Source organism: Silene latifolia, chromosome Y, assembly GCF_048544455.1.
Source record: "Silene latifolia isolate original U9 population chromosome Y, ASM4854445v1, whole genome shotgun sequence".
Classification (NCBI taxonomy): domain Eukaryota; kingdom Viridiplantae; phylum Streptophyta; class Magnoliopsida; order Caryophyllales; family Caryophyllaceae; genus Silene; species Silene latifolia.
In genome coordinates this window covers 41,619,573-41,644,767 of record NC_133538.1, presented here as the reverse complement: position 1 = coordinate 41,644,767, position 25,195 = coordinate 41,619,573, and the positions used below count along the sequence as shown (strand labels likewise).

Sequence of the window (25,195 nt, the reverse complement as noted above, 5' to 3'; positions counted from 1 at the left end):
GATTTGCAAAGCGATATGGAAAATACATTAGAAATCGATGACAAAAGAGGCCAGAAGGCTTCGCCTAAAACCGAGTGTTCTACACGGCCTAAGGGGTCAAATTAGGTCAAGTTCGCTAATTAAATTAACTCGTCGAGTGTTAATAATAAGGTGCTAAGCACGCACTCTTATACTAGCGAGAAATTAGGTGAAAAGAGAGATGCATTCAATTAGGTTATAGAATTGTTGGTCGATTTTAATGCTTGTGTCGAAGCACCCTAACATGTCTGATTAGGTTATTTAATCGATCTAAAGTCATCTAAACGAATCATATGTTAACAAACAGGGGTCGAAATAACATGCAACGGGTCCTAGGGTAGGTCGAATTGAACGAAACAAGCAAGGGGTCAAAAGCGAGGAACGAAGTTAGGATTCGTTTTATTAATGCCCTACCTTGAACACGAGGATATGTAAATGAGATGGGGGATACGACCGACCGATGTGGTGGATTTCTTTCCTATCTCAAGTCAACGCGGGTGTTCGTGGTGGTACTTTAACTCATACTCGGACTAAACTAGTTTCATAGTTAACGATATCAAACGATAAACCAAACGATAAACAACGTAAAACGAACAATAAAAAACAAGCATAAAAGAACGAAATAAAAAGGAGAAGAGGAGGATTTGATGCACCCTCAACCTACATGTATCGTTGACACCGTCTTGGGTCGTAATCGATGGTAGATTTTATCTCGAGAGGCCGTCGTCGACGAAGGAACAAAGCAAACAACACGTTTTTTGTAAATCTCGACAGCAACTTTCAAACTGCAATTTCTCACTCGTTTCACGGTGAAAATTAGATTTAAAAGATGTTTTGAAAACTAGAAAGAGAGTTAAATAAATATCTTAAAACAAACCCCGCTCGTTCTGAGTTATTGGGCACAAAAAACGAGCACAAACAGAACTGGACGGACAGGAAAAGCCGCGAAAACAGAGTGTATGACACTCTGTTTTTCGAGGGGATTCGTGTACTCTCAAGGTCAATTTGGCTCGTGAATCTTTATCTAAGATGTAGATGGATGTTATATGGTTAATTAGGAACAAGAAACTCGAGTTTTAATGGAGATTTGAAGGGGAAACGAATTGTATTTCGAGAGAGACACAAACTGTTTCAGTTTTGATGTCTCAGTTTTGTCGAGGGTTTTGAGAGGCAATTAGGGTTTGTTTCTGGAGTTTAATGCTTGTGAGTGATGGTAGTATGTATGGAGAACTTAGAGCAATGAAAGTATGGCAGAGGGGAGGTATTTATAGGGAGTTAAAGTAGGGTTTAAGAGAGCAACAAGCAGTCGGGCTGCTCTGTTTCGCTGCTGCTGTCCAGCAACTATTGTGAGCTCGTGTAGGGTTTTGGAGGGGTGTTTCTTGGTGGTTAATCTAGGGTAATATGGGTAGGATACTAGGGTATGGATTAGGGTTAATGGGCATGGGTTTAAGTGGTGTTTGGAGCGGGTTTTGGACTCGGGTTTGAGCACGCAAAACAGGGAGGGCTGCTTGTTATTTGCGGACTGTTTATTGGGTGTTTGGGACGGGAATTGGATGGGTTTCGTGGTGGGTTTGGGTGATGGGTTGTTGTGGGTAATGAGGGTCAGGAATTGGGTTGGTTGTGGCGGGTTTGGGTCAAGCTTTGAAGCACACAAAACGGGTTGGAAAAGAGGAAGGGTTAACGCGGGTAAGGGGAAGTAGTTGGGCTGCTTTGTGTATGTTTGGGGCGAGATTTGGGACGTGGGTATGGGGGTTCGAACTGGGGTTGGATGGGTAGAGGCCTAGGTTGGTTAGTTTACTCGAGATTCGTGCCAACTCGTAAAGAAAACGGGCTCAAAAGCCGAGCTATAATCGAGCTCCAAAACGTGTGGTTAAAACGAGTTTTCGATTTTCAAATTCGATTTTTCAAATCGATTAACACATTAAAATAAATGATTTTTCAAATCAAATACACTCATAGAATGATTTTTCAAATCAATTATTTATTTTATTTTCAATAAAATAAACTTGAGAAAATAAATTCAAAATAAAGTAAAATGAATTCGCCTTAAAAAAGCCTTAATTTAAATATCATTTAAATTAATAAAATATTCCGTTGACAACGCTCATTCTACATCGTAAAATGAGCCCAAATAATGACAATGACAACTAAAGAATACATATGTCCTATCATCATCGGGTGTTTGTCGGGTTCTCTATAAATTCCAATATCGACGGATACGGGTATCTACAGGGTGGCTAGATCGTCGATGATCTTCCACCCCTTGGTCTCTCCCAAGTTCTCAGCAAATCGGCCATTGGCTGCAGCATCCAAAATAGCCCTCTGATCGTCATACAGCCCATTATAGAAATGATTGCACAAGCTCCATTTTTCGAAACCATGGTGCGGTATGGTTCGCACCAGCTTCTTAAATCGGACCCATGCCTCGTGGAAGTTCTCATCCGGCCCTTGTTTGAAACTCGTGATTTGGGCTCTAATAGCAATCGTCTTTGAAGCAGAAAAGTACTTCTTGTAGAATGCCAATGCCAAGGAATTCCAGTCGGTGATCCCATGAGCGGCTCGGTCCAGATCTCTATACCACTCCCTTGCAGCATCACGAAGGGAGAAGATAAACATGGTCTCCTTGATCTGGTCTTGGGTCACGCCGGTTGGTGGGGGTATGGAAGCAATGATGAGTGATAAAGGTCTCCATATGCTTAGCTGCATCTTCATTTGCAGCTCCCCCGAACTGGTTTCTCTCAACCATATTAATGTATGAAGGCTTTGGTTCGAACTTCTGGCATCTCTGTTAATTCGAACCCCTTATATAAATTTACATTTGTCGGCTCGGAATGACTAGCTATACTCGCTTCCTCGACCATATTTGGAATTTACGGAGAAGTGACTGTCTCGGTGAAGAGGTGGAAACGGGTGAACATCTTGTGGGTCTTCCTCGAACGGCTCGTTCTCGTGATAGCTTGACAGATTACTCAGCTCTTCCTCTGTCGGTAATACCCTTTGTGATCGTCTCAACTCGCACAAAGATTTCTCTATCTCAGGATCGAATGGTACTAGTTCACCACCCTGTGACCTGCGCATAAGAAGAAACTACAAAAAGAATATAAGAAAAGTTTAAGGAACAGAAGTCCCTTAAACTAAGAAAGACTAAAAATAGAACAACTAAAAATTAGAACTATTGCCTCCCCGGCAACGGCGCCAAAATTTGATACCGGTCGTTGTGAGTACCAAAAATAAGATTTATAATTTCCTATTAAGACTAACCTAGGCTAGTGGTAACAGGGTCGAACCACAAGGAGGCAGACGTAATTTCTAGCTGTCTAATTCTAGTCTAAGGTAACGAGTGTGGGGGTTGAGTTGAATTGGTCTACAGATAAGAATAAATAAAGACAGTAAACTAAAAAGACGGATTAAACAGATAAAGAAGGGGTACTAGGATGGTCGGTTCATTACAGCTTCGGCGGCAGCATACTAAACAGGTCTAAATCGAACACAAGTGAGGCGGGAAATAAGAGGTCCTCTCGGTCCACTCTTAACAAATAGCATCTTTCGATCTCGCTATAGGTCCCTAATGTCACTATCGACTCTCGTCACGAAAAGTGACTAACGGTCTAAACTATACCTATCTTTCGATCTCAGCACAGTTTAGTCATCTTAATTGGTGATCAAACAACTTTCCCTATCTTTCGACCTAATGGGTCAGTCATAAATTAAGCATCTAACTGGTCGCATGCATTCGATTCGTTAAATACAACATTAAAATCAATTAAAACGAAAGGTAACCTCACGAGGTCAGTCGATCGACCAAGTATGTCGATCGATCGATCGACACGTAATTCATCCAATTTAATACTACGCCGCCTACGCCATAATTCGCCTACATCCTAGCACAATTGATTTAGCTACTCATCCTGAAAGTGATAACAATAATAATACTAAGGCAATAAAAATCTTGAATTCATAATTAAAACGGTAGAACAAACAATTAACATGCAACAATAAGATGGTTTCGGGAATCTAACTAGCAATTCTACGCTGATAACGAAATAAAACGAAATGAAAGTAGAACAGGAAGAATCTAGAAAATCGCGGGAGAAACGAGAACGGAATGATTGGAAATATAAAAATCCGATGCAATCAATATCCAAACCCTAACTATGATATTCTAAAATTCAATGTGAAACTTAGATAAAAACTTGATGTCAAAACTGATGTTTCTAGGTTACGTTATATAGCAACTAACGTAACTTAGTTTCCTAAACCTAACATAACTTTGGGCTTCAAGATTCACGGTCTTTAATTCTCTAAATGCGGAATAGAAATCTGGTCGATCGATTGCTAGGACTGGTCGATCGATCGGTCTTCGATGTGATAGCACGGAACCGATGGTTGGTCGATCGATGATGGCGGTGGTCGATCGATCATTGAGCTTGCTACTTGATTTCTATAAACTCGTGGACTTGTCTTTTGGGCCTTGGATTGCACACCAAGCTCGTTCTTCGAGTGAATACTTCACGTCATATGCAATGCAGATTACTCGGGGACGGGTTTAGCTCGATTTCCGCTGGATTCTTCACATTTCTGCAATAATGTACAAAATATGGAAGTAGACGGAAATAGGGAGAAATGTAGCATAAACTACATGAATAAGCTCTGAAATGCGTGTAAAATGGGATGTAAAACATCATATAAAAGACACGCATCGATGTCTGATGGAGAATCTTTGAGGAGCCAGATGCTTTGGTAGCCTCAATGGAGAGCTACGAGCTCAATGAGGAAGAAGATGAGATGCTCTTAAGCCTGGCCAACGAGAATTTGGTAAACACTTGCTACACCATTGAAGATGATTTTGTCTATGCTGTAGAGGTAAAGGTGCCAGAGCGTAAACCACTTCCTCCTAATCTTAAGTATGTTTTTCTAGATGATACGGAGCAGTACCCAGCTATTGTTAGTGCTAAGCTTAACGATGACCAGCTGTCTGCTTTGATGTGTGTGCTTAAGAAAAATAGGAAGGCTCTAGGTTACTCTTTGGATGACATTAAGGGCATCAGCCCTGATGTTTGTATGCACAGGATAGAGCTGGAGGAAGGCCACAAGCCTTACAGACAGGGTCAACGCAAGTTGAACCGAAGATGCGAGGAAGTTGTTATGGTGAGGTGATGAAACTACTCGATGCGGTATTATTTATACGATTGGCAACTCCAAGTGGGTTAGCCCTTGATTCAGGTAGTTCCGAAGAAAGGAGGGACTATTTGTGGTTAAAAATGAGAAAAATGAATTAATACCGACACGAGTTGTGACAGGGTGGCGGATGTGCATTGATTATAGACAGTTGAATGCCGCCACCAAGAAAGACCATTTCCCCCTCCCTTTTGTTGACCAAATGACTGAAAGACTTGCTTCTAACAAATTTTTCTGTTTTCTATACGGATACTCAGGGTTCTTTCAGATCCCTATTCATCCAGATGATCAGAGTAAGACCACTTTTACTGTCCACGGGGGTGTCTTTGCATATCGTAGAATGCCTTTCGGATTGTGTAACGCCCTGCTACCTTTCGAGAGGTTCATGATGGGGATTTTTTCGATTATATAGAGAACATTATGGAGGTATTCACGAGATGATTTCTCGGTTTATGGTAATGACTTTGATCGTTGTTTAGCTAATCTTGATAAAGTCATGCGGCGTTGTATTGATGTTAATCTTGTTTTAAACTGGGAAAAGTGTCGGTTTATGGTCAATGAGGGAGTTGTGTTAGGGCATCGATTTCGATAAAGGTATACATGTTGATAAGGCAAAGGTGCAGGTGATTGAGCAATTACCTCCTCCCGTGAATGTTAAAGGAGTGAGGAGTTTCCTTGGTCACGCTGGTTTTTATCGGCGTTTCATTAAGGATTTTTCAAAAATTGCTAAACCACTCACGCATTTGCTCCTTAAGGATGCTGTTTTTGAATTTACTGATGAGTGCCTTACCGCTTTTAACAGGTTAAAGGAGGCCCTAGTTTCTGCGCCAATCATTCGGCCACTGATTGGGACCTCCCATTCGAGATCATGTGTGATGCGGCGATTATGCGGTCGGTGCGGTTTTGGGACAGCGGAAGAATAAAGCGTTGAATGCCATATACTATGCGAGCCGAACTCTGGATGAGGCTCAAATTAATTATTTTACCACTGAGAAAGAGTTTCTGGCTGTAGTTTTTGCCTTAGACAAATTTCGGTCTTATTTGTTAGGTTCCAAGGTTATTGTTTATACTGACCATGAAGCGCTGAAGACTCTCTTTCTTAAGAAGGATGCAAAGCCGAGGCTTTTGAGGTGGATACTCCTTTTGCAGGAGTTTGATTTGGAGATCAAAGATAAGAAGGGAGCAGAGAATGTGGTAGCTAACCATTTATCTTGTCTGCAGCTGACAGAAAGGGAGGATTCGTTACCTATTAATGATTCTTTTCCGATGAGAGTACATTAGCTATTACTACTTCAGGGTCTTATCCACCTCCGTGGTTTTCTGATTTTGCTAACTTTCTTTGTGTGAGATAAGATACCACCCGAGCTTTCATGGCGCGAGAAGAAGCGGTTTGCTTATGATGCTAGACAATACTTTTGGGATGATCCTTATGTTTTCAAGGAATGCGCAGACGGTCTCATCAGGAGATGCGTGCCTCAATGGGAGGTGAAGGATATCCTAGAAGCTTGCCACTCTTATGCTTATGGTGGTCACCACGGTCCGTCCGGATTTTGTAGCTAAGGTACTCAATCTGGTTTCTATTGGCCAACTTTGCATGCAGATAGTCGCAATTTTGTTCTTTGAGTGCGATGTTTGTCAAAGATCGGGGAATATTTCCAAGAGACATGAGATGCCACGGGTAGGCATTCTTGAGGTTGAGATTTTCGATGTACGGGGCATCGATTATCAGAGACCTTTTCCGAAGCGATCAAGGTAATAAATATATCCTCGTAGTTTGTAGATTATGTGTCCAAATGGGTAGAAGCTATTGCTACTCCCCATTGCGATGCTAAAGCCGTGATTAAACTGTTTAAAAAGATTATTTTCCCTCGTTTTGGTGTCCCTAGGGTTGTCATTAGCGATGGTGGAATGCATTTTAAAGAGAAACAACTTGGTGCTTTATTGACTAAATTCGGTGTCCAACATCGTAGAGGTTTGGGGTATCATCCCCAAACTAGTGGTCAGGTTGAGATTTCTAACAGAGAATTGAAAGAAGTCTTAGCTAAAGTTGTTTCTAAATCACGGAAAGATTGGAGTCTTAAGTTAGATGATGTCTTATGGGCTTATAGAACCGCGTTTAAGACGCCAATCGGGATGTCACCATACCGATTGATTTATGGCAAGACATGTCATTTGCCTGTTGAGTTAGAGCGTAAGTCTTGGGGGCTATATGTGATTTAAATTTGGATCCTAACCTCTCTCGTGAGAAACGCATGACACAGCTGAATGAGTTGGAGGAATTTAGGCTGCTGGCCTATGACAATGCAAGGATCTACAAAGAGAAAACAAAGCGCTGGCACGACAAGAGAATCATCAAGCACGAGTTCCATGTTGGCGATAAGGTACTTCTTTTTAACACTCGTATCCGTTTATTTCCTGGTAAGCTGAAATCCAGGTGGACTGGCCCTTACACGGTCACAGCAGTCACAAAGTTCGGATCAGTTGAATTGGAGACCTCTGCTGGAGAAAGGTTCAAAGTTAATGGCCAATATGTGAAGCATTATCACGGATCAGATGAGTTTGTTGGGAAAGTCGAGGTATTGTACTTCGACCCGTTATCGGATGATGCAAATTGAGGTAAAAAGGTCGTGCGGGACCTCTTAAACCAGCGCTAACCGGGAGGCAACCCGACTTGTAAACTTTTGTAATTAGGATCTTTACAGTTTTATTTCATTTATTTTGCATTAGGACCTTTAGCTTGTTTCCTTTTGTTTAGCAATTTCTTGGTTTGGAGAATATGCGCCTTTGAAAATTTTTGCAGGTGATTTTTGAGCTAAATTGCCAGCGTCTTCAGTCGATCGACTAAGCTATTCAGTCGATCGACTGAAAAGGAACAGGTCAGAGGCTACTGTGTACGGAGTTTGGTCGATCGACTGGGCAATATAGTCGATCGACTGAAGAGAAAAGTCCAGAAGCTGTTTAAAGAGGAGACTGGTCGATCGACCGGGTCAGCTGGTCGATTGACCTGTGCGCGGGATCAGAATGCAACTCATAAGGGAAGTATTCCTTCATTCCTCATTCATTCATTCACTTTCAATAAATCGAAAAATCAAAGGCAAACCCTATTTTCTCCCCTTTTCTCGCGATTTTCCTGCAAATCCCGTCTCATTCTCGAATTTTCTTGCTTAAATCTTCAAGGTATGTCCCTAATCTCTTTTCCATGCTTTATATTCGATTTTTACTGAAGTTTCATGCCATATTTCCGAGTATTGTTACATTGAGACGGAAAAATCGATTTGGGCAAAATCGATTTAGGGCTAGTTCTAGTCGATTTTTATGCTTTGATTTCTTTTCCTACCCTTTTCCTTTGATTTTCAAGCCTTATTAGCAATTGTAGGATGCTTAAATCAGTTTCCCCCAAATTTTGGAAGCCCTAATTTCGGTTCCAGCTTCTGAATTTTTGATTTTTTTTATTATTCGGGTTTCATGAATTGTTATTGCTAAAGGTTAGGGGAAGCTTATTGCTAATTTGATTGTTCGCAGGAAACAACAATGTCAAAAGGAAAGGAGCACATGTTTGAAGGGCAGTCGAGCAGGGGGCGCGCAGCGGCCGCGAGGTCCGCAGCGATGATTGAGGCCACTACGGATAGTCTACCTGACTATCCGCAGGTTATTTTTTCCGACTCTACTCAGCGAGCCAAGTTCGCTCTTTTTGTCACGAGAATGAAAGTAACAGCCACCCGGTTTCTTCACAAACCCACTTTAAAGAAATTGGGTTGTTATGAGTCTGTTGTGTCCCTGCTAAATGGGACAGGAATGATGGGTCTTGTGGACATGGCTGAGTTCACATATTACATTTTGACCCTCGATTTCTTTTCATCTTATGCGTTTAACTCGGCTTCTTTTGAGGAAAATAAGACTAATGCTTGTATTTCCTTTCGGCTTTTCAATGTCAACTACTCACGACATTAGCCGATTTTCTTTGGTTTTACGGGTCTTTATTTCGAGGGTAAAACCTCGGAAACTTCGATATTCACCGAGTCATGTGGTCATGTATTAGTGACTTTTACGGGCCTAAGAGGATGGGCACTTCCGGCCACTTGCCCCCTCTTCGTTATTTTCTACGGCTAATGGGTAATACCATTTTCGGCCGTAAGGAGTCGAATAATGTGAATACTATTGAACTGTCTATTTTGGCGGGCTATCTGAACATTAACAGTCGGGTAGCCCGTATATATAACATCGCTTATTTGCCGCTCACTTTTTCGTTAGTGAGGGCACTTTGGCCACTATTGCTTGTGGCGGGTTGGTGACGCGTCTCGCCAACCGTCTTGTTTTACTTTTCCCTCGAGAGGAGGCCCCTATAGACCCTGACCTACGCTTCATGGATCTTGCCTACGCGCGGTCCGTGAAGTGGATCGATAGAAGGAGTCGGTGGAAGATCGATTCTTTCATCTGCGACCCCATCCCTGTCCTAGGCTACCCTCCTATCCTGCCTCTCACCACTGTTTCGGGGGCAGCTCGCCCGCCCTTGCCTAGTTACAGGCTCCCTATTAGGGCGGGTACTGCTACTGCTAGCACTTCGAGGAGAGCTCATGTCTCCTCCTCTCAGGCACCCTCTCCCTCCACTACTGCTCCCACCGGCTTCCCGGTCACTTTCCGTCCCCCTCCCCCTACTGTTATCTCTCCGGTCATGGACCAAAGGGGGATGTCACGTGTGTTGACTGACTTGTGCAAGAGCTTTGACCAGCACCGACTTGACACGGCCTTGGCTCTGTACCCAGTTTACGAGGAGTACGCCCAGGGAGGGATGCTTCCACAGGGTGCCTGGACACACCCGTCCTTCTTTGTCCCTCCGGTGGGCGGTTACACTCGGCCTGCCAGGAGGCCTCCTACTACCACTACTACTGCCGCTGCTGCTGCGGAGGAGGAGAGCGACTCTGGGTCCGGAGAGTCTAGTGGTGAAGAGTACGATGGTGGCGATTAGATGCTTGTGACCTCCCTTGTTTTTGGCTGGTTTGGGGAGGTCGTCTTTTGTGAGTTTCCGAACCTTCTTTATTAGTTTCCTTTTTATTTTATTATGCTTTTATTCTTCCCTATTTCTTTGGTGATTTCTTCTTTGAGCACAATGAGGGCATTGTGCGTTTTGGTTTGGGGAGGGTATTTGCATATGTCTTTTGCATCTGCATTTGTTTTTTATTGCATTTCAGTCACATGTTTAGTGCATTTCTGTTTGCATTTGTTTTTCCGTTCAAAAAAAAAAAAAAAAACAACAAAAACAAAGAAAAAACTGAAAAAATTCATAAACAATCAAAAATATCACGTTTATTTTTGCATATAGTTGAGTCGGATTGGAGTTTATTAATGATGATTTTGCACTATTAGTCAAATATGCCATTCCTTGCCTTTTCACAGCTGCTTAGCGAGAATTAAAAGTGATTTCTCAAATTTTGTTATGGAATTCATTTCGGGTAATTAGACTTGACTCATTACTTTTGGCAAACTACTTATACTTTCTGAGATATAGAGCCTTTAACTGGTGACATGCATGACCGGTTAATTTAGGATTGAGAGTAGTACTCCCTTCATTTCATGTTTTGCACGTGTATGAGTTTTGATTGCTTATTGCCTATACGCATTGGTGTGTGGTCGGTATTGCATGTTTTCAGAACTATTGAATCTTCCCCTTTCTCATTTTACCCCATTAACTCCACTATAAGCCATATCTGCCAGTTGCCCTTAACTACATCCCATATTTAGCCTACCATTGTGCCAAGCTAGGGAGTAGTAGAGGAATTTGTCGAATCATAAGCGGTTTTGGTTCGTTTTTGTAATGTTGGAGTGAGTATACATGAGAAGTGGAGGAATTGCGAGGAGTCGGCACTGAAGTAAAACAAAGGAGAAAATCGAGAAAAATGAAAAAAAAAAAAAAAAGGATGTTCTGGACAGAGAGAAACCTTTGGAATGCACAGGGTGGTCGATCGACTGCCATCACTGGTCGATCGACCACAGCTCAGAAGTTGAAAAAAAAAAGAATGAAAAGAAAAGAAAGAAAGAAAAGAATAATAGGAAATTTGAGGAAAAATAATAATAATTTGGTTGAATTGAGAACACGCCTCATGTGCTTATTTCGTGAATTGGAGGTGTTTGTTTTGGGATATTGTGTTGCTTAGTCTTTTAAAGGGCATGGTTTATATTTCGAGTTGGAGGAACGGGATACGGTTTCTGATGGTTTGTTAGGTACTAGCTTGGCTCTTACCTTCACATTTCCATACTTGTTTTGCCCTTTCTTTCCCACTTAGCCTCACATATCCAAATCTTGCAATAGTTCGGCATGTAATAGTCCTTGACGGTGGTTCTGCGTGTGTACGGTAGCTAGAATCATTATTCATACTAGTCAAGCATACAAGTTTTGTCGGTCGTAGTCTAGGTGAGAGTCTGTATTTTCTTCCCTCTCTTTTACATATATTCTTACCATTTGCTTCGCTGAGGGAAGAGTGACCCGGGAGAGTCCGAATTTATGAAGTCTTGCAAGGTCGAACGCCCGATTTAATTCCATGATATGCATAAGTTTGTTCACTTGATTTGAGCTTTGCGGTAGTTGACTATGTGCATTAAACGGTTTGGCATTGACTTGTAGCTAGCTCTGAGATATACTCTTTTCCATTAGGTTTTTATATGGGTCATAGTGCTTGCTTGGGGACAAGCAAGGTTTGGTTTGGGGAGATTTGATACGTGCATATTCTATACACTTTATTTGCAGTTTTGGCACGTATTTCCATGCATAATTGTTAGCTTAAGGCTACTATTTCTTCCGAAACGGTTTACTTTGCATTTTCTATGATTTATTGTAGGAATGAGTGGAAGTAGGCTAAATCAAGCCTAAATCGTCTCCAGAGGCAACTTTTGGGAAGCTTTGAAGAAGGGAGCTCGAATTCAACCACCTCGGGATGCGTGCTTGGAGTAAAGAGCTGATTTGAAGAGAGAAAGAAGCCACTACACAGCTCGAGTCGTCGATCGACCATCTTTGCCGCTGATCGATCGACCGTTGAAAATCTGCAGAAGCTCTCGTTCGAAGTGACCACTCGATCGACCATCTTGATCAGTCGATCGACGATCATGATTTGGGATTAATTCTTCGTGTTAGACTTTTAAAAGCCCAATTTGTAATTAACTTTTGGCATCGCTTATCGTAGAGAACGCAACGAGACTTTTAGGTTATGCTTTTCATTACTGAAGAACTTAGTTTTAGATCGAGCTTTGGGAACGGAAAACCCCGAATTCAATTACGTTGTTCATCACTTTAATTAGTAAGTTTTTATGTAAATTCTTTCTTCCTTAATTTCCTGTTATTTCAATTCTTGTTTTTACCAATTTAATTTCAGCAATTAAGTTCTTACCTTTTTCCTTAATTTCAATTCAATCATGTCAAACTTGTTCTTTGTTATCAATTTTGCAATTGTTTTAGTTTTGATTATGCATAGCTAATTTTATTGATTGGGAATGAGGTGAGCCATGGCATAAATTAGGATTGTTTTGTTAGTATGAATTCTTCCGTATCGATCTTGTTAACTTTTGATAAGCCCTTTTACTAGATTGAAAGATTAGTAATTTAAATTATCATTAGATTGGAATTTCCTTTGAGCGAAAGCTTTGAGAAATTCTTGGGAACTAGAAGACCGTAAGGTTAATTCGAGCATTGATCGAAAGGCTTGCTCATATTCCCCGAGACCGTATTATAGGACCTCTGCTACCTTCTTGACGACCTTAGCCATGGTGAACGGAAATTCGATCTTCCTTTTATCTGTTGAGAATTTCATTTCTTGCAATTAGTCATTAGAATCAACCAATTTCAAAACCCCCCATTTAATTGTTACTTTTTATAGTGAAATAAGCAAATAGAATTGATCTTGTCTCTCTGTGGTTCGACCCTTACTATCACTCGCTATAGTTTTAGTTTGGAATTATAAATTTAATTTTGATACAAAACGACGGTATCACTAGGATCTAGGGGAGTCAATCAACCGATGTTAATTGCTAATTAGGTTTATAGATCGTTTGTTGTTATGTCTTTGTTGTTAATCACTGCTTATAATTGTATCTAGCTATTTGAATCGATACATTTAGCCTTTTTAACCTCGGTAAGCCTTGACCTGGACCGGAAGGTTGGAAGGGGTGAGACCTGCAGTGAACAATAGAATGCTTTAGTGAGGGCGAAAGCTAAGCTAATAGTATTTTAGGGCGAATTGAGATCGGAAGGAGATATTCATTGCCCCTTAGACCGACACATCGACTAATCTGTGACCTTAGCTGTAATTAAGTGACGTTTGTTGATAACCCGACATCCTAGTTTTCTCTCTTTCTTATTAATTTCTCTTATCATTAATTCTCTTCCCTTAATCTTGTTTAGTTTAGTTTTATTCAATTCAAAACCCCCAACTGTGACGTAGACAGACCGAATAGACAAGTAGATAGTGACCGCCTCCCTGTGGAGATCGACCCTACTTACTGCTAGCTTCTGTAAGTGTAACTAGGTATTTTATTTTTGGTACCTGACGACGGTATCATCCTCCTCCTCTATGGCCTCGGCCGCGGACCCAGAAGCCCCAGAACACTCACCTGAAGTCAAAACAAAATAACGTCAGCCGAAATTTCGGCATTACGATGGCACAAAATGGAGAAAATCCAAAAAAATAAAACCACCTGCAAATGCAAAACAAAAGTAAGGGCAAACCCACCCAAACCCATCGAGCAAAACATTTCACAAAAAAACACACAATAAAAAAAACGATTCGCCCTTCTTTTCAAGCAAAAGACGAGTCAAAACAATGACAAAAGACGAAGACCACTCAACACCTCGGACCCACACAAAGTCCATCAAAATATGCAACCAAAATTCCCCACACAACTGTGCATTTTTCACAGCTCGAAAAAGGCAATTTTACGCCAATTCGGGCACAAACAAGTCAAAAATTCGAATTAAGACCACAACAAAATAACGTGACTTGATCATGCCCCAAAATGGTCTAAACTACCGTCAAGGTCCATTTCAAAGCAAAACGGCTCAGTTTGAGCCCAAACAGACGCTTATTTCGTCAGCATAAGACCGTCTGATAACGGCAAAATTCAAAATTTTGCCCCTCAACACCCAACGAAAGTCCAACATAACAAAGACGGCCTTCCCCGACTACAATGCAACCTAGTGAGGCACACGACTCAAGCAAACAAACACAACATTGTGAAATAAGACGATCTTTTGTCTACTCACGTTTTTTGCTCCTAGGGAGCGGGAATGAGGATCAAAATGTAAACTAAAAGCACCCCTATACTCCTAAAGAGATTTCTAACCTAATGCAAGTATCAATTTTCACTCGTAGAAAAATATTTTTTTACGTCTCTCTATTTGAGGCGGTTTAGCTTAATGGCAGCAAATAGTTTTTTTTTTTTTTTTAAATCATATAATGATTTGTGGCGTTTTTATAAAAACAATGTCTCAAATAGTTTATACGCGGCGTTTAAACTAAAAAAGAAATTTACAAAAAAAATAAAATAAACTCACGTACTCACTCCTCTAAATAATAGACTCACCGACATTCTTCTTTATCACTTTCCACCATTTCACTTTACCAAAAAGAAAAAAAAAAAAAAAAGTGGAAAACAGTCCTACATTGCAATGTTGATTTTTAGGGTTTATCTTTGTTTTAGATTAATTATTTTTGTTAGGGTTTATGTTTATTTTCGATTAATTGGAGTGTTGATTTTAGGAAACAATTCGAGTTATTGTTAGGGTTTATGTTTCTTTTGGATTAATTTCAATTTTATGGCTGCAATTTAGGGGGTGTTTGGTTCACCCAAAAAGGCATGAGGTATGGGTTTGGAATGAGCCAAACCCATACCAAGTGTTTGTTTAAGCAAATCTGAGGGTTTATACCCATACCTCAAACATGAGGTATGGGTTTCTCATCCCAAGGAAGGGGTGGGTATGAGATTGATACCCACGGGTATCAAACTAAATTGATCAAAAATATGAAAAAACAAATTATAGCATATTGTAAATCCAATTTTTTATATACTTATTTGGTTAACTAATCATTTTCATGATTTTATAATATTGAAATTATTATTTATAATACTTTAATTTACGCATTTTAACCTTAATTGATGTTCAAACTCATACAACTCAAAAATGAACCAAACACAAGGTATGAGGAATCAAGTTTCAAACCCATACCACCCGGGTATAATTCCTGATTCCAACCCCATACCCGTGCACGAAACAAACGCCCCCTTAGAGAAGAAATACTCCGTAGTTACCTTCATTGATTAGGTATAGTGGTACAAATCGAGTATTATGTTAGAGTTGAGCCGTCATAGTTTAATTTGCAACTGATTTGCTTAAAATTGTAACTCTGTCAACACCTTCTTTGCTCCGTTTTGTAATTTAAGCTTAAATTTGTTCCATCATAAAGAGTCGGGTTTACATTCTGAAAAGAAAAAATATCTTCCTGCCCTATAAAATTTCTTATATTGAATAAAAGTTCCTGACCAGATGAAAAGTTTAGCCATACCTGAATATCATCAAGATGTTGTCTGTTACCTATGATTGATCCTTCAGACTCTTATATGAAACATTTAGTATGATTTATGATGATATGAAATGTTGTGCTTCAACATTCCAAATTACGACACCTGACAAGCTCGACTACTGGGTAAATACGTGTTACCTGGATGCAAGTCCAAGTAAGTGAAGTAACATACTTGTAAGTTCTAACAACTGCTTTTTCCTGAAACTAAGTTGTCTCATGACATTTGTGTGGTCATGGAGTCGGACATGTTTCTTGTTTCCATTGCTTTTTCTGAAACTAAGAGCCTATGTAAGTGTGCTACTCAGGCTACTTAAACGATTTTATTTAGAACTTGTTAACGCATTCATATACATATGCATTTCCTTTTTAGCACTCATTCATACGTGAACGATTACCATCGTTCCAGCTATATTTGTTTGTTTCTTTTGGTGTTGTGTACTCTGTACTGCTAGGTCTGTGTATATGATGGCTGATGCCGGACTTGGATATTGGTTTGGCGGGTTTGTATATTCATCTTGTTAGCAAGCTAATGAAGTTTTTTTTCTAAGTCAATTTGACTAGGTACTTTCTCTGCTCATACTTGTTGTCCTTCAAAAGGTTTCTATCCTAATTTTTTGCCTTTGTATTCTTATTCATTATTTTTTAGTTTTTTTCTTACTCTTTGTTGCAGTCTAGCCGTCATTTTTGGTACAGGACTTGTTACCAGTTTTTCTCCTTGTTGCGAACCATAAATTTTAATTTCTGATAACATTGTCTGATACTCTAATGCCCACTTCTATTTCTCATATGATATCTTTTTTTGGTCATCTATCACATTGAATCTTCAAGTCATTGGGGATTCCATTGCATTTTCATTGGGATTAGCCACTACGATTGCACTCCTCGATGTTGCAGCCTCTGTTGCTGGAAAAGCATATGGAAAAGTTGGCAGAGGACTGCCTTTGTCTTTGATACAAATGGCCATTTTCCTGTCACAAAGTTGGCTTTATGTCTGTCTCAGTTGCTTGCAATTGGAATGTCACCACAAAGAGAGTTCTTTTATTCTAAATTCTCGATGTTTTACATGATCATCAAACAGTTAGTTGCTCTATCAAACTGACCCCACGAGTATATAGAATACACCATAATGCTAATGGCTTTCTTGTTCTTTAGATGTTTGAGAACATGTTTAAACTAAGTACTGCTATCTGTTAGTACCTCATATTTGAGAACATTTTTAAATTATGTGCTACTAATGTAATTTGGTAGTAACCTGCCTGAAAGCAGGTTCATCTTTGGGAATGTGTGATGCTAATTGAATGTATTAGATTATACATGAATGTGTGATGCCTTATTTGACAGTCTTGTTATTTGGCAGGGTTCAGCTCATTTCATTACAATATGGGACATTTCAGTTGTGCTATGTGCTATCATACTGCCATTTCAGGTTCCAAGTGTAGTCATTTTTGGATTAGATTAATTTTTTCGTGACCATATGCGAAGCCTCCGAGTTTGTTATGAGAACACCTGAAATGTTATCCGACTACTCGGACTTTTATATACTTTGTATATTTTGTTATTCGGAGCCTCTGAGACTCCGATTTGTTCGTGAATTTGGGGGAACTTGTTTGAACTTACTGGGAAATGAAAATGTAGTAGAGTTTATGTTTTTCTTTGTTGGAATTGAAGGCCTAAACTCAAGTATTTTTGTATGTTACTTGGGGAAGTATAAAATCATGAATGAATCACGGGTGAGTTTAGTAAATTGGAGTTCAAGGTGAATTGCTAGTTACGAAGTACTACATATGTCTAGTGTTGCAAAAGAGTGAACACAATGATGCAGTAGTATTTTGAATTAAGGATTATTAATTACTTGTCTTGTGGTCTTGTGGACCTTGTTTTTGGTCATATAAGTTCGTTTTAGTTATAGCTCAAAGTTGTTGTCCAAGAAGGCTAGGCATGTCAACTCACTTCGGAGTTCGGACAAAGAAAAGGGAATTGGGTTTCACCTTTCCATTTCCAATGGCACAAATATTGGTATGCGGCTGACTGTAGTTTCCAAAACTTTGTTATATGAGGACCATTCAGTATATTGGCGGCTTTATTTCGCGGCCTAGTTACATGTTTGATTTGTTTTTTTTTTTACCAGTTATCCTCTTCAATCCTTCTGTGTGAAATACATTGATTCCAGTGCTTTGTATTTGGTTGCAGAATTGTCCGTTACATTATTCAGAATCACCTATTGCAGGTATGGCGAGAACATCCATTGTTTCATCTTTTAATCTCAGATGGTCTCTTATTCCTGGATTTTAGATCCTAGATCCTCGCATGTCGTCTATGCTTTTTTGGCAGGTTGAAAGCCGGGTAACATGTTGAGCAATTGAGCACTGTTTCTCCCTCATCTCTTTTCTTTCAATAGGTCCAGTTCTCTTGATATGCACTCAAGATGGAAGTTTGGCATTCTTCAGGTTTAGGTAATGTTGTTTATCTAACTGTTTGTTTTCTCCGGTGTTAGTTCTTTTAGGCTGGATGAAAACGATTCCTTCAATTTTATCTTTGAAGTACATGATTATCTAACACGTTAGTCTCAAGCAAGGTGGAGTCTCTTAGATGGTTTTGTATTTCTGTTGTTAAATTTGGCTATTGATTTTCGACTAGATAGCCTATTGAAACTCACTTAAACCCAAGCTTGGAATAAGGAGATGACGTTGATGCATTATTATCTTTACAAGGTACTGTACATCTTAGTGTTAGGTTTTGTAGGTTGCGGAGTTAATTGGTATATCCGTATATGTGCTTTTTGATGCATTAACATATCCTTTCCTTTTTAGATTGTATTTTCTTTTAGTTTAATTTTGTTGTGCATGAACAGGTGGAATGACTTAGCGGCTGAGATGGTTTTACTACTAGGCGTGTGTTCGGCTGAGATGGTGTTGCTGCTAAGCGTCTTAGAGTATTTTTTTTTTTTTTTTTTTTGAAGAAGGCGTCTAGAGTATTTAGTTAAATTCTTTTAAGTTTTAGATTGCATTTGTATTATTTTTGAATCATGTATTTGTTTTATTTCTACTTGATGTATGAATTTAGAATATTTACTAAAATCATTTAAGATTGTATTATGAAACAATATATTTGAGAGATAAATTAAAATCATTTTTTTTTTATTTTTTTTTTTTTGCTATTTGCAGAGTTTTTTCAAAAAAAATGCTGCAAATAAGACTCCTATTTGCGGCATTTTTTTGAAAAAAAACGTCGCAAATAAAACCTATTTGCGGCTTTTTTTGAAAAAAACGCCGCAAATAGGCTTTTATTTGCGGCGTTTTTTGAACGCCGCAAATAACTTTGCTATTTGTGGCCCTCTTATTTGCTGCTACATCAAAAACGCCGCAAATGGCCCCTTTTTTTGCGCCGCAAATAAATATTTTTGTACTAGTGTTCACTCGAAAATGGGACAAACAAAAACGCCCAAATCGATTTCGAGGGGGTTACGGTTTCGCCCTAATTCAATCAACAAAAAGACAAACAAATTCAAATAGATTCAAGAGGATTTACATACCTTAAGATGACATGATGTTTGTAGCACAAAAGCAAGCGAGAAAAAGAGATCAAAAATGGCGTTTTTGGTTGATTATCGTGTGTTTGTCGAAGAAGATGAAGTGAATGAGGAGCAAACCTTCCTCGCGTCTTTTTACAGAAAAAAGGGGAATTATTAACCATAAATTATGCTACAAACATCATGGCCATTTGTATCAAAGACAAAGGCAGTCCTCAGCCAACTTTGTGATAGGAAAATCATTTTTATGATAAACCTTTTTAACCATAAATTATGTCCACCACCTCATACCATGACGGTTTAATCCGTGTTTCGGTGATAATATTTGGTTAATTACATTTTAAAAGGTATTTTAAAACCTTTTATTCATTTGTTTACATTTAAAAAACAACCATATTAGTCATACATGCATAATCATCCTTGGTTCCACATACCATGTCGGTTTAAATCCGAGTACGATGATGAACATTGACTAATTACAAAACAATGAACTTAACACAATTAGTTCATGATAAATATTTTTCAAAACTATTCATGTCAAGCTTGCAAAACCAAACCCGACATTGTATATCATCAACACAATGACGATTATTCAAGTCTCGTTCTTCATATTGGCACAAAAGCGGTCTAAACGACCTTTTCAACAAAAACGGGTTCAAATAGCCTTTTACAAACCATTTTATAATCATTTTCAACAATCAGGAGACACCCCTTTGGGTCGTCTGCTACCTCGCGCCTAAACAGGCCCACTGATTTCCACTTTTCAAACCTGGACAGGTCCCTTTGCATCGCCCTAAGGCTCGCGCCTCAATAGGCTACCTGATGCAGGTCTTGCTTCCTTTCCAGCACTTGTCTAGGATGATCCAGACTTCGGTTAACCCGAATACAGGACGGATCAGATTGACAGGTCCACTTTTTACTTTGTATTTGCAAAACGCCTTTCTAAGACAAATGGATCACGTTATGCACCATAAACCTAACTCGGTAAATGGATGTTTAATTTCCGTCTTGTATGCAAATCAACACTAAATCCAACTTGACATCAATTACTTGATATTTGGATAAACAACCGACATAGTAAACTCACATGTTAGGTTTAAACCTGTGGATGCGCATTCATGCATTTACCCGTTTTGTCAACTTTTGCATTCAACCAACCAAGATCGATCAGTAGAGGCCGCTGCCGCGGGCGGGATTGGGTGTCCAATTAAAGGGCTTCCTAATACGTACCTTCACCTTTTACTCAGAAACTTTGGATAGTGGACGACCTTATCCAGGGCGAACGAGAGTCATTTTAGAGATAGGATGCTAAAGAGGGACCACTCCTTATCTTTAGTACCTATGTCAAACACCGCTTTTTGACTTGGTTGACCTAGGTATAAAGTGGATTCGAACGGTTTCCAAGCATCCCACAATTGCTTGGTGGCCACTCCGAACATCTCAAACATCGTTTCGAGACCCTTGCCGAGACGAAACCGGCCGATCTAAAACGATTCGGTCGAAAGCATTTAATACGCCACCGAGCGTGGCTTTCAAACTGCTGTACGTCCACAGATTGGTTTGGCGTGCTGGTGACCCATGTCCACAGCATTCGACCGAGTGGACCTAGTTCCTGGAGGTAATACAATTTGGAAAAGCCCGTCACTCGACCGAGTGGGTCATACAATCGACCGAGTACACTCGGCACGCGACCGAGTGGGTTCACACGGGTTGGACTACTCGGCTAAGAGCCCTTATTTCCACCAATTTTTCATTCTTATCTTCATCTCTTTCTTCCCCAAAATTCCCCCAAAAACCTCCATTATTGTTCTCTTTTGCTTGGAATTCATCCTATTACTCCACTTTTCTCACCTAATCCCACTAATTGGTCAAGGTAAGCTTATTCATCTTCTTCCATCTTTGTCCCCAATTTGTGTTTTCTTTAGATCTACTCTTAAATCCTTTGAGTTTTGTTAATTAGTTGCTTATTTTGCTTAATTCATGATACTAGTAAGCTTTTTACACCATTATTGTTGATAAAAATCAAATTTTTGTGATGAAATTTTGTCCACCATTGATGAACTCGAAAATGGTGTTCTTGAGTCAATAATGACATTTTGATGAATGTTGTTGTGTATAATTGGATAACAAAGGCTTAACTTATGTTGTCATGAATGGATCTTGTTTAGTATGCGAAAATTTCGTCTTAAAACTTCGTTGTAAATTTTTGAATTTTAAACAAGTCATGCCCAAATTTTGATTTTTCATGAGTAAAATTTAGTTTAATTGCCTTATAAGACTACTACCTTGGTTGATAATGTAGTATGCGGACCCAAAATGAAACAAATTTCGTCTTAAAACTTAGGTAAAATTTTCCGGTTTCTCTTAAAAACCCCCATGAATAAGGTATTTTTGTGTCTTAAGGATGGTTCTACTATATTGTTGGATTGTAAATCTTATAGTGGTTACTCTTCTATGGGGTGAATTAAGGAAAATTTTGTTTTAGAGAGGGGTGGTCAAAATTCTTGAATATCCGACACAAACCATGTCAAAATTTTAATTTTATGTTTATTACTTGGGTTGCTTTCTCATGACTTCTCCAAAACTTCAAACCATGATGCGTGAAGTAGCCTTACACTTAAAATTTGCTCGGCTCAAAGACTTTAAAATGGCAAAGAAGCATTTCACTTGCCCGGATCTCTTTTAAAATTTTTGCCAAACAAATTCTCCTTTTATCAAGTTTAACAAGTTAAATTGATGACAACAACATGTAACCTCTTAAGTAAGACTTTAAAGTGTTAAAATTTTCAAAGCTTGGGCAAATGGCTAATATGATAAGAGACTAGTGTAGTGTCTCAGGGTGGAGGCAAGATTGGTCAAGTTGGATGATGAATAAGAATAGTACATGTGAAAGTCATGTTTTAAAACCATATTATTTCACAAGAATTATAATTTCCAGAAAAGAATTTGTAGCATGAGGAAATCTTGAAAGGTTGGTTAAATTACAAAGAAAACAATATTGGAATTCCTTTTTATTTGGTATCCATCAATTTGAGAAGTCGGGAAAAATTTCCATTAATATCCAAAATTGGCATCAAATTCTTACCTTTCCCATTCCATATCTTGTGTGTGATTCTCTTGTAGCATGGCAAAGAACGCTAGAACCGGCCGTGGAAGGAATGCCCGCCAACCTCAACAAGAGGCACCGCCCGCTATCACCCTCCCAAACTAGCCGTCTATAGCTTTTGGGAGTGAGGAGCACCAAGATAAGTTTGAAGTGCTAGCCACTAGGAGGATGGCCCCGACCAAGTGCACGTCGGTAAGTACCTTATAGGCCCTAGGGATAGAGAAGGAGGTTCATAACATCTTTACGGTTCTTGGATTGGAGGGTTTGTACAACTTGGAAGAGATAAGCTACCATAACCTCACCCTTGAGTATTTGAGCTCCTTCACCTATGACAAGGAGACCCATGATGTGAGTTTTAGGCTCAAGAATACCAATTTTAACCTAGGTAGTGATGCCTTTGCCGACCATCTAGGGGTGGGTAAGCGAGTCGTGGGTCACCATGATAAGGTTGAGAAAGACATGAAAGTTTCAAAGTATTTTCATCTTTACACGAGTAAGGAAAAGGTTAGTGTGAGAAACATGAAGACTAGTGACATTGAGCACCCCGTCCTAAATATTTTCTTGTGCTCCTTGACCAACCTCCTCTATGGGAGGAAAGACCCGATCAAGCTCAACTCCACGGAGGTGTTGATCTTGAGCTCCTACCTTAACCCCCGCCGTGAAAGCCGTTTCCACTTCAATGTCGTGTCTATGATATGTCTTGCCCTTGGGAGAATGGCCGAGTCGGACCAATGTTCTTTAGATTGTGGGGCCTTGGTGACTCGGTTGGCCAAGAACTTGCTGGCTTACGAACCGGGGACGGTGGATGCACCCTCGCCAAGAAAGTTGTTTATTTTGATCTTGATTGGTTGAGGGCTCAGTCTTGGGTTGTGGATGGGGAGGACGACAACACCTACTCTTGGAGGGTTAATGATGAGTGGCATATGAAGCTCCTCACCGGTGAAGAACTACCCCCGACTTCCTCTTTAGAGAGAGAGGGATCACCCCGTCTCGAGGCCCAATGGTATACCATCCCTAGTAGCCTTACTTTTGACCTAGATGATGCTACCGAGGAACGGGAGGCCCCTCCGTTCAGGCCCTCACCTCATGCTCCTGTTGAGCAAGCCCCATCCTCTTTTCCCCACTCTATGCCTACAACGATGATGCCCCCACCTTATGCCGGGAACTTTGGCCAAGGCCCACCCACCTTTGACTCCAAATATCCCATGTCGTACCTCATACACCGAGTGAACACCGACCTTATGTTGAGAGACATGCACGAGGCGGCTTATAATCAAGGAGTATGACCTGCCTACCGCCCTAGATTTTCGTCCGGACCCGGAGACACCTCAGGGGTCTTCAAGGCCTATGGTATCTAACCAACGGATTGGGAGAACCACCTCCCTTTTGGTGTAGGACACTTGCGTGATCCATTTATGGGTGATGCCGGGATCTATTTTGGCAATACCTACCAAGGAGGTGGAAGTGAGACGGGAACATCCGCGACGGCGGAGGCTATGGACCTTGATGGGGTATGGGATAAGGCGGCTCGTAAGGCACCGGGAGAAGAGGAAGAAAATGAAGAAGACGAGGAGGAGCAAACACAAGGATGAAGCAAGTCGGTGAAGAGTTGCTCCGGGTGGGCAAAATGGGTGTCGAGCATTGGCAAGAAGAGGAAGCCCTCCGAGTAGAGGCGGCTTTATGATTCGGGACTCTTTAGGATCTTTCTTTATTGTTTAAAAACTTTGAACAAATTAATTCTCGTGTTGTAAGCCGGCGATAAAGCCAATACTAGTGGACCTCGTATGCTAGGATGGTGTTGTAATCACCGTTTGGACTCCATTGCAAGTATGATCGACCATAGGAGAACTTGGAGGCCATTAATGGCCAAAAATTTATACTACCTAGTGCCACTTGGACGAGTGTCTCATTCACGCGACCGAGTGGTGGTTTACTCGACCAACTGGCCGCTTAACTCGATCGAGTAGGCCGAAATACAGACACGGAAACCCCCTGTAAAGACCCCCACTCGACCGAGTGCATTTCCACTCGACTGAGTGACTTTTACTCGGCTGAGTAACTACCGAGTTCGACTGAGTACCGTGGAATTTGACCCTTTCTAAGAATTTTAGACCACCTATGATCCGTTTGTCCGTGATTTTGGACCATACCGAACTCATAAGAGTCCAAAGACCATAGGAGCCCCCCACAATGGACTTTTATGAATTTTTTACATTTGACCTTGTCATTTGTTTGGGTGGTATACGAAAATAGTCAAGTTACAAATGATTACATGATGGAATAAAGTGCATGAAAACATGTGTGCATTACGTAATAGTAGTGGATAAGTAAACAATAGTGGTAAGTACATATCACTTAATGAGTTTGTAACACTAGTATGTGTAGTAGCTGTTCAATACGATATGTGAATGATATGTTGAATATTAAGAGTGGTTGAGCCTAGTCATGAAGAGTACTCATATACATGTATATACATATAGTAATCATACACACAAAAACCCCATCAATAGATATCGACCTTGGCCACGCATAATATATAGATATAGTAAAACAAACCGAGACCCTTTGGAGAACACAACATTTGACAATAATAGTAGGCTACCGGGAGAGTGTCATGTGAGACTTATAGCGAACTTCGGGACGAAGTTCTCTTTAGGGGGAGTGAATGTAAGAACTCGAAAAATTTAGAAAAGAAAGAACGCGATACGTGGGAAAGTAATGAGAGTGAACAAGAAAGTTAGGATAGATAGGATATACGTGGATAACAATAAGAGTGATGATGGCAAGAGAACACACGAG

The 25,195-nt window shown here is 40.1% G+C and overlaps 1 long non-coding RNA gene across 1 annotated transcript; it reads left to right on the top strand.

The window, feature by feature from the left end:
* The first annotated feature begins 14,697 nt into the window (after positions 1 to 14,697).
* On the top strand, positions 14,698 to 18,715 carry LOC141627287 (uncharacterized). Its single transcript, XR_012536852.1, has 3 exons — positions 14,698 to 15,013; positions 15,468 to 18,214; positions 18,613 to 18,715. It is a non-coding gene; the product is annotated as an uncharacterized LOC141627287 (long non-coding RNA).
* The last annotated feature ends 6,480 nt before the right edge of the window (positions 18,716 to 25,195 follow it).